The sequence below is a fragment of the Nannospalax galili genome, unplaced genomic scaffold, assembly GCF_000622305.1.
Source record: "Nannospalax galili isolate Female #2095 unplaced genomic scaffold, S.galili_v1.0 scaffold147, whole genome shotgun sequence".
Taxonomy (NCBI): Eukaryota; Metazoa; Chordata; class Mammalia; order Rodentia; family Spalacidae; genus Nannospalax; species Nannospalax galili.
In genome coordinates, this window is record NW_008355800.1 from 1219696 (window position 1) to 1236269 (window position 16574).

Here is a 16574-nt window from a genome sequence, read left to right on the forward strand (position 1 = left end):
GTGGGGGGCAGAGAACAGAAAGCTATGTGACTCCTGACGCATACACTGGAGTGATGCAGCTACAAGCCAAGGATTACTGGACCCAATGAAGCAAGGAAGAACTCCCCGCAGCCTTCAGAGAGAGACTCACCCAGCAACACCTCGATTTCAGGCTTCTTACTGGGAAATAGAGTTTTATTGATTCAAGTCACCAAGTGTGTGGTGATTTGTTTCAGTAGCCCCAGAAAACTCAAAGAGAGTTTCTGGGAAAGGTTTCATTACTCACAAAAGACTCACAGGGAGAAACAAGAGTACTGACACAGTAGAATGGTGAGTTCTGTATGACAGCACAGGTTGTGTGGACAGAAACTCCTAGGAGGAAGCAGCCTAGCTGGTCATCACTCCCAGTGCGGTAAGGTGATGCTAGATTGAGGGAAAGAGAAGGGCCGGGGAATTCTGACTCAAGAAACAAAATCAGTCTCTGAAAATAATGTTTTGCTTTCTTTTCACTCGCTGTAGAGGATGGGGTTCTTTTATTATTATTTCTTTTGCAGTGCTGTCTAAAGTGGCTTGTTTGCGTTCTTATTCTGGGATGAAGGACACTTTCTGGGGTTTTTCTTTGAATGGATACCCTTGCTCAGATTCACAAGTAGTGGGTAAGATCCTTTGACAGCAAGAAGTGTCTTGTCATCCCTTTTAGAAGAATAATGGTTGTCCCCCCCTCCCCCGTGCCGTGCCTGCTTCCTGCAACCACAGGACTTCTATGTCAAGCAGGAAAATCTCTGGTGAAGATTTGGCCTTCGTTTTATTTTGCTTTGTTTCCTGTGTTAGAGATGGGGTCTCATGTAGACTACGATGGCCTTGGACCCCTGATCCTCCTGTCTGTACCTCCCACATACTGAGATTACAGGCATGCATCTCTACACCTGGTGGATTTGTTTAAAGTCCTACCCTGGAATCTCATTTTTCTCATCAAAGTTATCTTATGAAATGGAGTTTTTTAAAGTGAAATTTCCTATTCTCAGAACTCATTATCTTTGCTTCTTAACTCATCATCTCTTCTCTAGTCAGAGTTCATAGAAACTAGTCATGAGAGTGGGAAAATGGGCCATCACTAACTATCCTGTCAGCCCCCTGAGATCACACACACACACACACACACACACACACACACACACACACACATTTTAGTAGAATACCTTGGAGACAAAGATTTTAGGAAACACAGAAGGCAGCTGAAGAGGTCCATGGTGACCTGAGAGAAGCTGAGTTTGAAGTCTTTGCTTTCAGATTCAGTCCTCTGCTTGTTAACTATGACCTTGAGCAAATTACTTAACTTTCTGAGCACCCAATTCATCATCCAAAAATCAATGTAGGACGACATCCTAATGGAACGGCCATGAGGTGATGCTGAAAGGACCTGGTGCTTCTGTACTGTAACTCTTAACATTTTTGAGCAAAGCTTTTCAAGACTGGCACCACCACCTCTCTGGACAGTTCTAAGTATTGTAGGGTGTTTAGCAACAAACCCAGCCTATGTCCACGGGATGCCTGTAGTACTCCTGCCCCTAAGCATGACAATAACCATGCCAACAGATATTGCCAAATGTTTCCTGTGCATGCAGTTGTAGCACCTATGGGGGGTGGAGGGGTAGAGGTAAAGTGAGAGGATCTCCCAATACCACTCAAGAATCAGGGGTGAGTGGTAAATTTTGGTCTTGCTTCTGTGCTGTCTTCTCCCTCCCTCATCCATCCCTCCCTCTCTCTGTGTCTCTCTTTCTCTCTCTGTGCCAGTGACAACATAAATGACTTTGCTATATGTAGAGGTTGTTGTGTACCTATTTCATCTAAATTGAAACATCCCTTCCTAGAGACAGGAGAGGGGTTCATAGGACTCAGGAACTAAAATGTATAAGGCTCAGAAAGTTCCTAAAATTTACAAGATTCACAGAGCTCCAACCTAAGGTTATATAAGTAATTAACTACAGCTAATGAGCAAAGACTTTCCAATTGGCCCAGCCATCTGCAAAGTGTGCACGGAGCTCGGGGGATGCAACTTTTGTCAGTTGTAACCCACGCTGTGGCAGGTCTTGTGTGGTGCCATCACCTTTGAGTCACATGTGCTCCCGGAAGTGTTCCCTTACCCTTTATCCCGCAAATAATCCCACAAAATAATTTTAGTATGATCTGCTGAGTTCATTTAGTAGTGCTTGCATGTATATGCATTTAGGACTGATTGCCTGGGGTTGGATAACCTATCTAGACCCTTTCTTAATAAACTTTAACTTTGGTAAGAAAGAGAAGAATAGAAAGAATGGGTTGGTTGTGCTTAAAGTTTTGTTGATGTTTTCTTAGGAGGCAGATGTTTTTCCATCTTAGGTGTTAATTTTGCCATCCACCTAAAAGTCCCTTTTCTACTTCTTTTTCTTCCCCACCGTATATCATTTTTTTTGGTCTTTTTGAGACAGGGTCTCCCTGTGGCCCCAGCTGTCTTGGAACTCACTATGTAGACCAGGCTGGCCTTGAATTCACAGAGATCTGCCTGCCTCTGCCTCCCGACTGCTGGGATTAAAGGTGTGCGCCACCATGCCCAGCCTTTTTAAAAAATGCAACAGCTTTTTTTTTTTTAAAGCTACAGCTTAAATACTAAAGAAATGTTTCAGAATCTTTAAAAATGTAACCTGACAATGCCTTCAGAAAAGGAAGAAAACATAACATCTCCCTAGTGAAAATGAGTCACATGCTGTAACACAGCCCGTCTGATAGTCCGATGATAGTGTGACCCCAGTCAGTCCTCTATGCTGTAAGGAAGCCTTTCAGAGTCAGGAAGCAATAGTCCCATTGCTACTGTGGGTATCCACAAAATCCCTACCAGGCCAGAGGACATTATGCTGAATGTTAACTCTTATTTTTGTAATCTGTTGAGTTGCTTCTGAGGAAGCTAAACATCACCAGCCTGTTAACACCGCCTGGAGTGGGTAGTATAGAAGAAAGGCAAGGTCACCTAGCTGAAAACAGAGACAGACCCTGACTCGCCTCCACTGGTTACCTGGCAACCTTAGCTTATTAGAGGTATAGCGCATGTTGGATATGAACTCCAGGTATGAATACAAAAGGCATTCTCCATGGTTTTATGGACTGGGCCAGCTTGACATTACGGACAACACAGTGCAAGGGCCTTGATATCTTTCAGGAGCCACAACGATGGAGTTTCATGTTTACAGGTTACACCTTTACAACCCTGCATCCTTAGAACTAGAGGATGTGGGACATTTCAAAGGAGTCCTTCCCTCAGAGGGAAGAATTCCCGTTCAGAACTGAGTTTCCACAGGGTTTAACCTCTGATTCTTAGGTCCTCTTCCTCGTGAACTGTAGAAAGCAGGAGTCCAAGGGAGAATGGGAAGGTTTATCTGCAAATCTTTCTTGGGAAAGGAGAGCACAGCCTGCTGAGAGACTGTCACAGGGATTTAAGGAGTACAGTGCTATTTCTGATGAATGAGCCACCATAGTTTGCAAGGAAGTCTATGCGCTAATGGGGGCTAATGTAAGAGGTAAATGCAAGATGAAACAGACCTAGTTAACTGATCTCTGGAGAAGTCTATTGTGCAAAACTGGAAGAATGTCACCTCATCTGGAATGTACCAGTTGCTTTGTCTCAAAACAGACTCTTTCTTTCCCTGAAGAATTTCAACTTCAGAAGGAAAGCCGTGTGAAACTGGAGTTGTTTATATGTTACAAGGATGTGAGATAACAATAAAATTTTTTTCACAGAAAAGACCATCATCCAACTTTTTTATAAAAGTGAGATGAGAAAGAGAAACACTGCAATCTTTCATCTAAGTCACTTGAATGCAAACAGACATATGGTAAAATGTGACATCTTGAGTTGCAGAATTGTTAGAAATTGACAGATCTAAGAGCTGATATATATATGCATGTGTGCGTGTGTGTGTTGTGTCTTGTGCACTTGAATCTATCAGAGACACTTCTAGATAAATAAAATAAACAATACGGATTTAAAATTCACGTTTTGAAGTCACAAACATCCACTGATGACTAAAATCAAGCTCAGAAACCAATCTGGCAGTAATGTGCATACACAAACATTAACTGCATTATCATTAACATTTATAATTATCATCCTTAGATTTTGACTCAAAATATTGCTCAATTCATTCCTGTAACAATAGTTTCTAAAATCAAAATTACATGAAAGTAAACAGCATGTTGCAAATTCTTGGGGGAAGCAAAGGGATAATTAACAGATAGAAGAACACCAAACGTTTTTCTTCCAATTCCTCCTTCCAGTTAGTTCACTACAACCTTGTCAACCTGAGTGATTGTTGATGACAGGTATTTCCCGTGACTCCAGGCAACATCATGACATTAGTGATACTATTTTTGCAGCCATCTCACACGTATGGCCATCAGTTGTTCCAAAGCTGCATGTCTGCACCATTGCCTCATGTGTCTTGTTTGCTAATGCATTAAATAATGCATTGTGTATCCTATTTTATTAATGGACATGTTTTCTTTCCCCATGGGATTAAAAAAATAACTGTATGAAGTCTCATTTCCAGAAGCTAAAGATAAATGCTTGCAGTTAGAATGTTCAGCAATGTATCAAACTAAAAGGAAGATTTGTTTGGAGAACATCAATATTCACTGCCTTTTAAAACACACCATAAAGCTCTCTGTCCCTCTAGCGCCAGGAATAAGAAAGGGTTCAAGCACTTCAGGTCTGTCCATCATGACATTGTCTGAAAGGATTCTAAATTAGTTCAGATTCAACATTTAACATTGGTTGAATAGATGAAAATGACTGTTAGGAAGGACAGCATGTCCTTTTGAGTATATAACCACAGTACATTAAAATGGAGAGATGAGTAATTGTGATAACCTCTAAGAAAAGACTGAAAAGAAGAACGTCTACATAAATAAATGAAAAGAAAATGAAAATTGTGGGGCCCTTACTTTTAATATAATGAAGCGAAGTATAGAAAGATCAAGTGAGCAGCTACCTTAATGCCAGGAAGGTCTTGTTAGGGTGAACAGGATGGTCAAGACCAGACAAATTGTTTACCTGATAAGTAAGGCAGACACTGGCGTCCTGACCACTTGATTTCCAGTATATTCACTATTAATGATAGCAAATGTGAACTGTTCAGATCAGGAGGCATCTTTAAACAGCAAACAACCATTATTAAAAAGAAGCAGTCGGGTCCTAACTGTAGTCAAAAAGTTCTATACCTCAGTAAGCACCAACTATAAATTCCAGAGAAAGCTGTGCTCTAGGCAGACGTTCGTATTGGCTATATTGATGTTTATGACATTTGAATATTAAAGAAATGAAAATAATAGTAGCGTGTACTTAAGGATTTAAAACACTCTTCCCATTACTTTGTCATACAAAATGGGAAAGGTGAGAACAATTTTGTTAAAAGCAACGAAGCAATGCTACAATACTGCATAGTTTAGCAGATGCTATTAAGTAGATTGCTAATTTGTTTTCACTAGTCCAAATCCCCAATCTTTAATAGAAGATAAATCATAGATTATAGAAAGTGTCCACAAAAGATATAAAATGTACAAAGAATTCTTAAGACTCGATAATAAGAATATAAACAACCCAATTCAAAAGTGGCCAGATAGCCAAATGGACAGCTCACTGGAAGACTCTCTGCAGGTGGCAGGGAGGCCCGGAGAAGATGCCGCTCAGCCTTCTGTGCCACTAGAGATTTGCTAATTAAATCCACAGCTCACACCCATTAGAATGACCAAAATCCAAAATACTGACAGTTAATAACTGCGTGAGTGAAGTGGCAGGATGCCTATTTATTGCTGGTAGACATATAAAATGGCAGTTTCTTACTAAGTTAAACATAAGTTTACACAATCCAGCCATCTTGTCTCTATCTTCCCACATGAAAAGGCGTGTGCACACACACCCCACACACCGACGTTTATATTAGCTTTATTTATAATTGTCAGAAGTTAGAAGTCATCTAAATGTTCAGCAGTAGCTGAATAGATACATAAAATATAATCCATCCAAGCAATGAATTGAAACTGAAATGAGCATTCAAGTCATGAAAAGACAGAGAGGGAACTTCAATGCACACCCAGTCTGAGACCACACACCTCATGGTTCCAACTACAGGATTATCTAAACTTGGTAAAGCCCTGGGTGTGCTGCAGGTTTTCAGGGTCTAATGCCAAGGGAGGATCTTTTAGGGCAGTGAAACGTGATACAGCGATGGTGGACGGAGTTCAGTGTACATCTGTCAAGACCATAGCGTGTACACTCTGTACATAGGATACACTGCAACAGTGGACCAATGGAGAGCCACTGATGATAATACCTCCCCCCGACTCTGAAGGGGGTGTGGACTGTTGGGGGGCTGAGCACATGGCGGGTACAGGTAGGATGTAGGAAAAGCTTGTCCTTTTCTCCTCTTTCTGAAAACCATATATTGCTCTCAAAGTAATGTTTATCACTTTAAAAAAACTGAATCATTCATAACCACAAGACACACTGTAATTCTATCAGATTAAGTTCTGAAATATTCAAGCTAGCCAAAGGTGATGCAAACTAGTGCTCTTGTTTCTGCTGAAAGGATAAATGGGAAGGAGGCATGGGTAGCTTTCCTGGGGGTATTGGTAGTGTTCTATTTCTTGATTTGATTAGTAATAAACACCTTATGAATATTCATAGAGGTATATACTACCTATACTTATTTGTGTCTGTATTATATCTCAATGTCTTAATATAACACATTTTGTAAGTCACAAATAGCACCCAATTTTAACTTCAAATTTAATTTTCTAGGATTCATTTGTTTTCTTAGGGGGAGAAGCAGGTTATCTCTGTTCTCTTCCAATAACTTTTAAGAAATTAATAAACATGGATAGATTAGTTAGAACACATCTAAGAAAAGAAAATGTACCAAGTATTTTAAATGGAATTTCATCTGGGGGAATGGTTACAGAAAAGATGGAAGGACTGGGAAACTAGGCTGAGGTGGTGAAGCGACCTAAAGATTAACTACGAAAGAAGCTGGAGGCAGCAGTCCTGGAGGATGAAGGGAGGATGTGGGGCCACTGGACTTCAGGGAGGAGTTACTTAGTGAAGCTAGAGACAAGATCTGGGGCTGAAGTAGCCCAACAGGGGTTAGTCCCCACAGTCAAAAGAGCAAAACCAGGAGCGGCCTGAAGGTAAAGACAGGCACAGATGCGCAGGACTGCAGAGTGAGGAGCTCAGAAAACACATGCTTAGTTTCTTCTCTTGAATAACGGCTACAAGTCAATTTACCGAGATGTCTGAAATGTACTATGTTTAGCTCTTGGGAATTGCAGGAGATTCTTGGGAATCTCTTGAAAGTAAAGGAAATCACTTTAGTTCAAAATTCAATCTCAGTAAAGAAAATTTATATACCCTTAAGATTATGAGACAATCACCTGTCTTCATTTTGAAGTCAATCGAAAGAATAAAGTGTCTCCTGGTATCTGAAAGTGGTCATCTTACCACAGGCATTTTAATCTTTTATCTCATTCATTTAAAGTTGATGGTGAATCTAAAACCTGAGTTTTAATCAAAGTTGGTTTTAAATATTGTCACAAAGTCACTTTATTTTATATTGTATTTTGACCGCTTTAAGACAATTGAACAATTCACTTTTATCTTTTTCAAAGTAGACTGGAAGCATGGTTGCCTGTGGATTAGATTTAGATGGTGACTGATGCTTTGTCTGTGGCATTGTTTAATTTAGAACTGAGCGTGAGTGTATTTTGAAGTTCTGGAAGTGACCATTATTTACAGTCGATAATAAAACAAATCACATTTTGAAAGCTGGTCTTAGGAGGAAGCAGAAATTCTCATTATGACCTCCACTCAATTTCTCAATTCCTTCTGTTCTGCTGAAAAATAACAAGAGCGTATTTCAGAAAAATATAGAATGAATTTTCTATAGTTGTCTTTTGTAGAAAGAAGGAAATCACTTATGATAATTTAAAACTTATTTGTATATCCATATTATAGGCAGACAGAACAAAGCTGATGTGTATGCACTTAAAAGAATACAGCTACTGTGAGAGTTACTGTGTCTGACCTTAACTGTGCCCTCCAAAATCCCCCTGCAAGCAGCTTCTGCAATGTTATATTTACACACTGACCACTAATGGTAAGCAGTCACTAATACCATCAAACTCCCCTTCCGTTAATGCCGTTACAGTGCTGTAATCTGTTATCTCATGCTGGTTTATTACTCTGATATTAAACATATTCTCTGTATTTTAAAACATCAAGTAACCTTTAGAATATAATGTAGTATTGTGGTACTTTCCCAGTAGAAACTGTCTGTCACATACTTCAGTTCAGACAGTCTCTGGCAATAGAAGTAGAAAATGATGAAGGGAAAGTGATGGAGTCTTTCGCTGTCTGGACCCTCCTAAAATTACAACACAAAGACACTGAGATGACCTAACACCATTTCTTTCTATGCAAAGAAGAAAAGTGTGTTTTGAAGAAACAGATTAATGTTTATCTTAAAATCATTCTCTTAAACACACTCACCTAAAATTCAATGAAGAAATAGCATGAACTTTCCAGAACCATTTATTTTGTTTTCTTCGAGATGGCAGTTGATTGTGGCATTCAGAGGCTTCTCAAGTGCTCCATCCAGGGTCTTGTAAATCCTATTTATCTGCAATGAGGAAATAGACTTTTGTTGAGCTAAGCCATTCATACCACTGACACTAGCATGTTGACTATAGAAATGAGCCAGAATGTTCATAAGTTCTAGAACATACACTATTTCACAAACCCTCATACACTATTACTAACTTGTAATACTCAACTCAGCAAGTTGGTTTTCATTTACCATAAGATGAAGCCAGACGCATGGACATTTAATCTAGAAATTCTTTCCCAGATGAGGACAGTCAGGCCTGAAGGGATGAAGCAGCAATCCAAGACACAGCAGCTGGTTAACAGCAGAGAGAGGCTGGAACCACAGGTTCCTAATATAGCTCTTTGTTTTTGTTGATCAAGAACAAGAAATGAGGGAACATGGATTCTTCTGTCTTCTGAATAGGCAATTTTCTAGAATATTACACCATCACAATTTCTGCTAAATCCAAGGAAATTACTGTGGAGGTCAGATGCCGCAGGACAACATGTCCTCGGGTAGCTGAAACTCAGGCGGTTTTAAACAGACATCCTACAGGAACTGACTATAGCAAAGGCATTCTAAATTTAGTTATTAATCCATAAACTTATTGTGATGTAGAGCGGTAACATGTAAGTAGTTAACAGTTGATATAATTGGCTACTCTTGTTTCTTATAACGGAATGTTTTCAAAGCTTTTGTCTTCTGAGAAGTCTTACAGGTTAGAACTAAGAGAGAAGCTCCCCACTAAGGTTCCCTGACCCTTGGCCTGGGAGTGACCCAGGTACACTCCATCCATCTCCATCAGTATCTCTGCCTCCTTTCCTGGACTCCGTTCTTCTCCCTGCTATCAGGAAGGCTGGCATGGTCAGCCCAGGTGCCAGATGGTTGGAGCAGCAGAGATCTGAAGCTTTGCAATCAGTATTGCAGAAGAGTGGGAAGGGTCACAGCAAGGCCCAGCGCAGGAGGTGTCTGATGAGCACTGGATGAAAAGGGAAGGCATAAAGGGAGCCTTGAGAGCACTGGGCGCCCTCTGATATGCTCTGCTTTCCTCTCCAACCTGGGTTATCTAATACGACCACAGTAATTACTTGATTTTTCAGAATCCTATGATTCTGAAAAATTTCTCTGATACACAGAGAAAATTCTTTAACAATAATTCTTTCCGCCAACCCAAGCTCTCAAATTTGTTCATTTAAAAAATATTTTGCTAGTTTTTATTTTGTGCGTATGGGTGCATTGCCAGCATGTATATAAGTGCATCCTTGTCAGGCAATGCCCTTGGAGGTCAGAAGAGGGCCTCATATCCCCTGGAACTGAAGTTGTGGAAGGTTGTTAGCTGCCATGTAGGTGCTGGGAATCAAACCTGGGTCCTCTGCAAGAGCAGTCAGTGCTCTTAACCACTGAGTCATATCTCCAGCACCAGATCTGTTCATTACTATGTAAGATTTATTAGTAGGAGATAAAGAAGTTCTCATTGGACAATTACCTCTTGTGTCACAGAGGGTCTAGCATTCTTTTCTTGTTCTTACACAGATTTGACATTATTTGAATTAAATATTGAAACTGCAGAACTTTGATACTTTTTGTTTTCTTCAAGTACATGTCACAATTATTATATTTTTAAAAAATATTTTATTTATTATTTTTATTTTATGTGTATGAGTATATTTCCTACATGTATGTATGTGCACCTGTGTCATGCAATGCCCATGGAGGTCAGAAGAGGGCTTTGGATTCCCTTGGATCTGGAGTTACAGATGGTTGTTAGCCATCATATGGGTGATAGAATTCCAACCTGGGTCCTCTGCAAGAGCAGCCAGTGCTCTTAACCACTAAGCCATCTCTTCAGCCCTGATTATTATTTTTTAAATTGCGGTTGTGATAGATTACATCCATGTATGTTTGAATAGATTTTTACTGTTAGAATATTATCTTCCTCTGCAGGAATACTGTTCCAAGCAACAGTACAAGAAAATAAATGGGAAATTACATCATCTACTTTTCATACAAGGCCAATACACACACACACACACATATATTACATATCATATGCATGCATACATACACATAGATAATCTTACATGCAGCTTTATCTGACAGTACAGAGTCACTAAATTTTGCTTTGATATTGGCCTAGCAGCTTCTCAGGGTCCTGTTTCTGGCTGGTGCTCCTCTCCTTATCAATCTTGGACTGAGTGTTTTGCCTGTTTGTTTTTTTCTTAGATCCCTGGTTCACCTCCAGCTGCAGTGTGGAGACAAGGCAGCATTCACACTGAGTGACCATGTGGAAGCATCCCGCAGGTGGCTCACCTTGACTGAGATCCATGGCTTTAATAAAAGTTCCACCTTGGAGGATGCATTGATGCAAGCTGGCTTTGGCTTCCTCCATTTTCCCTGCATCTTCGGGACAGTGATTAAACACCAGTGTCTGATGTAGAGGCAGATCCATTTCTACTATTACTTCTGGTCCCTGTGGCACCCGTAGAGTTTGCAGAGCTGAGTACAGACAATTTTTCCTACTCTTGAACTTGAGGATGGCTGCCTCCCAAACTGCTATGAATTAAAGCCATTAATACTAATCTCTGTCAGGATGTACCCTACTGGACACCAAAAAGCTGCATTCCCACATGAACAGTAGGTAGAAATAGCAAAATGATACCTTTTTCTCTTTACATTTTAATTTAAATTGTAGGTCAGCTTACTTAAATTCTAGGCTGACTAGTCAGAATTCCTAGTGTGGGTAGAAGTTAGAATTTAGTGTTACAGATTATGCTGGATAACTTTAGTGTCAACTTGACACACCTAGGTTGAGGATGCCTCAGTTGGGGAATTGCCTCTATTGGACTGGCCTGTGGCCATGTCTGAGGGGCATCTTCTTGATGAGTGATGTGGGAGGACCCAGCCCACTGTGGGTGGTGCCACCCCTGGGCAGGTGGGCCTGTGTTGCATAAGAAAGCAGGGTGAGCAGGGGCCAAGGGAGCAAGCCAGTAAGCAGCATTCCTCCATGGCCTGTGCTCCAGCTCCTGCCTTGAGTTCCTACCTTGGGCTCCTTGATGAACTGCGACCTGGGAGACGCAAGACAAATAAACCCTTTCCTCCCCAAGCTGGTATTGGTCAGAGTGTTTTGTCACAGCAATGAAGAACAAACTAGAACACAGATCAAATAAAAACACTGTCTTTGGGGGCTGGTTTAGGGATTAGGAACATTTGCTGCTCTTGCAGAGGACCTGGGTATAATTCCCAGCCCCCACGTTGGGCAGCTCACAAACAACTGTAACTTGAGTTCCAGGAGATGCAACACCCTCTTCTGGCCTTTGCTGGTATCTGCACACATGTGGTGCATATACATACACTCAACATATATACACATAAAATTTAAAAAAGAAATTTTTTTTGTATGTTTGAGACAGGGTCTCCCTGTAGTCTTGGCTGGCTTGAAACTTGCTATGTAGACTGGCTGCCTTCCATCTGAGATCTGCCTGCCTCTGCCTCTTGAGGTCTGGGATTAAAGCATCATCATCCCTGGCTCAAAAGTAAATCCTAAAAAATAATGTCCCTTTACTTAGCTCCCAGAGAAACGTCCAGGCAGGGTTCACGTTGGAGTTTGGAGTCAGTACATTACCATGGACTTCCACAAGATAAACAAGTATTTTGTTTACATTAAGTGCCATGTTTTAGAAATATAAGGTTGAAGAAAGCTGAAGGAGACAAAATTTCAGCTAACAAGGAAATACGAGCATGCAGCGTTAGACTGGGCTATTTGAAAGAACACATTTAACCTTCCCAGAAATATCAGTCTATCTACAGACTTTGTAATCCTTTGTAGTGGTAGATTTGGTGTCACACATCCGTTATAGAAAGTTGGAATAAGAGGTCACCGCCCCCCCAGTTTCACTGGACCTAGTAAAACAGGAAGCCAAACCAGAGCTAATACTTCCTTCATCACACCCACGACTTTATCAAGGCTCCTACCGAATCCTGTTCTCTCACTCTCGTTTACCTCAGAAGGTTTGCCTGCATAGCATCCCTTCTGTCTGATGCATTATTTATTCACTGTCTCTTCAAAAGACTGACAAAGGCAGGGGCTTTGTTCATTATTATACCTCTGATGCTTAGAATGACAGGTGGTACAGGGTAGGCTTGCAGAAGCAGTTACTGCATGAACAAATCAGTGAGCAAACATAGATTTATGGTTGTCATCAAATTTAAATCTAAGAAGGATCATCACAAACATTTCCATGTTCAATTTAGAGCTATAAATAATAATCTTGATTTAGATATACCCCAGGTGTAAATCAATGCAGAGTAAAATATATTATTATATAACACGAGTGTAGTAAAGGTCAAGTCTTGCATTATCTACATCATTTTAAAACTTGACTTTTCTATGAACTTGCACCACATTGAAAATAAGTTCATTAAAATCTGATGAAGTCACATTGGAAAATGGCGAGGCATCCCAGAGGGCATTTTATTTGCCTTCCTCAGGGATGCAGGGATGGGTGACTTAAAAACCAAAACAACGATGCTGGTAGGCTCCAGACAAGCTCTGCAGTCTTTCCTCCCCATTAGTAGTGTTTGGGAGACTGGGATTCCTTCAGGCCAACTTAGTAGACTTCAGAGTTGAAGACAGAGATCAAGTTCAGATCTTAGGGTTAGAGATGACAATAGCCACAGGTTTACAAAGGGCACTCCAGTGAAATGCAGAAATCGACAGCCACACTGCAGTTACACACGTACAGGACTTGGCGATTTCTGACATTTGACAGTTTTGGTTGGCATAGACTGTACCAGCTATTAAGGGAGTTTGGCTTAGAATGACTATAACCATGAGAGAAGCAACAGCTCTTTATCTGAATTATTCCCAAATTACTCAACAGGCCTCCTTTTCTGCGTGACTCTAGGCTTTCATATTCACGAAGCTCACCTTGAGATTTCCCTCAACTCTCTTCTGCAAATTAAGTACTAGGAAAGACCCCTACACCAACAAAGGCAGGAAGAGAAGGAAAACTCAGGTCTGAAAGGTCCTCGAGCAAGTCTGAAAGGTCCTCTTCTGATGTTATAGAATCTGAAGACTGGGCTGTATTTCAGTTGCTACCCCTAACTCGGTGGGCAAGTCATGCACCCTAAACTTGGTTTCCGTTTTCTAAATGAAGGAATTGGTCTAAACCAATCATTTTCAAACAAGAGTCCTTTTTTTCCTTTCACAGGGACATATCTGGTGGCACTTTTGTTTGTGGTGGAAACTTAGGTACAAATAGCACACACAGGTAGAGGGCAGAGTCCTACTGAACATCCATCCCTTGGTGCACAGGAAAGCCTTCTGACTGAATAATGATGCCATCTGAAGTGTGTAGTCACCAGATTGAGAAACTCTGGTCTAGATGATTCAAGGCCCTACGTGATTTTATAAGTTCACCATAGGTCCTACCCAGACCTCAGAAGGTAAGCCTGACTCCCTGTCTCAAGTTTCCTCAAACTCTACATTCTACCCTGAAGTCATTGCTGCACCTCTAAGCTCTCCCTTTATGCCTCCCTTATGCTCCAGCCCAGGATGTTGCTGGCCCCACCCTTGAAGTCCTGCACCTGATTTTGTTGTTATTATGGGACATTTCCTTGAGTTTTCTTATTCCTCTATAAGAGTATGTGCAACTTAAGGGCAGTGACTGTCTTGTCAATTTCTTCATTATCATCACCAGCACAGTGTCTAAACTTCCTCCCTCCCTCCGTCCCTCCCTCCATCCCTCCCTCCGTCCCTCCCTCCCTTCCTTCTTTCTTTCCTTTCCCCCTTCTCTCTCTCTTCATTTCTTCTTTAGCTTTCTTTCTTCCTCCCTCCCTCCCTCCTGTCATCTTTTTTGACTTTTTGAGACAGGTTTTTTATGGAGCTGTGGTTGGCCTGGTAATGCACTGTATTGCAGGATGTCCTTAAATTCGTGACAATTCTGTTGCCTCAGCCTCTCTAGTGCAGGGAATGCAGGTATTACCCACCATGCCTGGCTTAGAACATCCTCTTTAATGATGAATAATGATCTTTAGTAAATGTTCAAGCAAATGACAGATGATGGAACAATTGGTAAACATGAAACTCAGGAGATTCTTCCCTGCCTCCTTCCCAGAGTTGTATTTATTCAAAGAATTTCAGCTGACGTTTTCATTATTGGTCTAAAAACATTCATCTGGGAGCAACAGCAAAATGGGTTTCGATTCATAACCCTTGGACATGAAGATATTGTGTGAGAGTCACATAGAAGATTGTTGGCAAATGGGCCTTTCTGGACACTTGCAGGACGAAGGCAACATTGTATTCAGAGACGTGCAAGCAAGCATCCCTTCTGTCTCAAGTGCTTGTGTTAGCTGTCACAAAGCTCAGTCTGAGAACCAGAAGGTCTTGGCTGCCTACAAATATTTCCTATTATGGGCAGAGACCTTTTACTTCAAGCTCCTAGGAGAAAGAGGCCGTGGCTGTGATAGTTCAGCTGTTCAGATCTAATGTGGCTACCTTGAAAGGGCAAGATCACAGGGCGGCACACCCTCCCTCTAGGGATTCTGCTTGCTGGGACTGACGGTGTCTGCTCTGATGCTGTTGAGGCTGGGACTGGCCCAGTCTGCTCTGATGCTGGTGTGGCTGGGACTGGCTGCATATGCTCTGATGGTGGTGTGCGTCTACCTCATGTCTGTGAAGTTTTAAAGCCTTGGTCAAATAATCAGGGAAACTAATTGAACATCCGAAGAGGTCCTACATCTATGATTTCTTGCCATCAAAACAACCTATGAGGGCAGACGCATGGGCAGACCGGACCCTTGAGAGACTCTAGATACCAAGACAGGAAAGTACAGCCACTGGCATGCCTCCTTCCCTTCAGATGGACTGCCTGTGAGCTGTAACAAGACAGTAAGAAGATATGTGAAGAAGTACAGGATTATAGCACAGAATTTAGTTTTACTACTGATGTTTTAGCAACAGGGATTTAAAAAAATCATGCCTCATCACTTAGGTTAAGAAAGATAAAACAGAGAGCAATATTTGGACAAAATAGCTGTCTAAAGGAACAGGCACCAGCACCGTGAATGCAGGATTCCTTGCGTTGGAAAGCCAGAAGTCTGCTGACCATGAACTCCCAGGAACCAGGATGGCTTGCCTGTCACCATGAGTTCAGCTGGGCATTCTGTCAATTGCTTTAAGGGTGCTGAGAAGGGAGAGAGTGATCATCAAGCACATGCAGCTTGGCGCCCTGACCCTCCCCAGGGAATGCTTTGTGTTTCTCTCCATTGCATCTTACTGTAAGTGTGAGGCGGAGGCTTCCTCATGTATCTGCATTTTAAGCAGACCTCTGCCTTAGGTCCCTGGGTGCAATGATTTACACGCTTCCTGTGCAAATCTCTGCAGAGGAACTTGGTTGCTCAGAACTGAAATGCCCAGACAGAGCTTTCCTTTTTGAATATGTGAAATGGAGAAATATTAGCCTAGAGGCTACTATGTATGAAAAAAATGAGTTTAATTTATAAAATCGAACAGGAGGTATCAGAAAACTTACAGAGTGAAGTTTTTAAAATTACAGCAACTTTTCTTTATAAGAAAGATGGAAATATGATAAATTATGAAAATGACAGCAGGTTTTCCTCTGTAGGACATGCCTGTGAGGATTATATACATTTACTTCCAATTTATAATCACATAATTTGCATATACATATGGCATGGGTAACTGCAGACACATACATGTATATACCCACACATGAATAACACAATTTTACATAAATTTGAAGGATTAGAATACATATATAATTTTATTTCAAGTTTTTCTGATAACTTTCTGTGTCCCCTGTTTATTAGTGATCTATACATATTCAGTAATATACTTCCTCTGTTGTGATTATGAGATTATTTTTAGTTATGCTGTTAATTAAATAATTATAATTTATTATA

The 16574-nt window shown here is 41.0% G+C and overlaps 1 protein-coding gene across 9 annotated transcripts in view; it reads right to left on the minus strand.

Annotated features, from left to right (window-relative positions):
• Positions 1-16574, minus strand: part of Dtna (dystrobrevin alpha) — a 291349-nt gene that overhangs the window by 206376 nt on the left and 68399 nt on the right. For all 9 annotated transcript variants that reach the window (XM_017803350.2, XM_017803349.2, XM_017803352.2 and 6 more), the window contains exon 2: positions 8552-8681. The gene's annotated coding sequence lies outside the window, so the exon portion shown is untranslated. The remainder of the gene's footprint in view (positions 1-8551; positions 8682-16574) is intronic.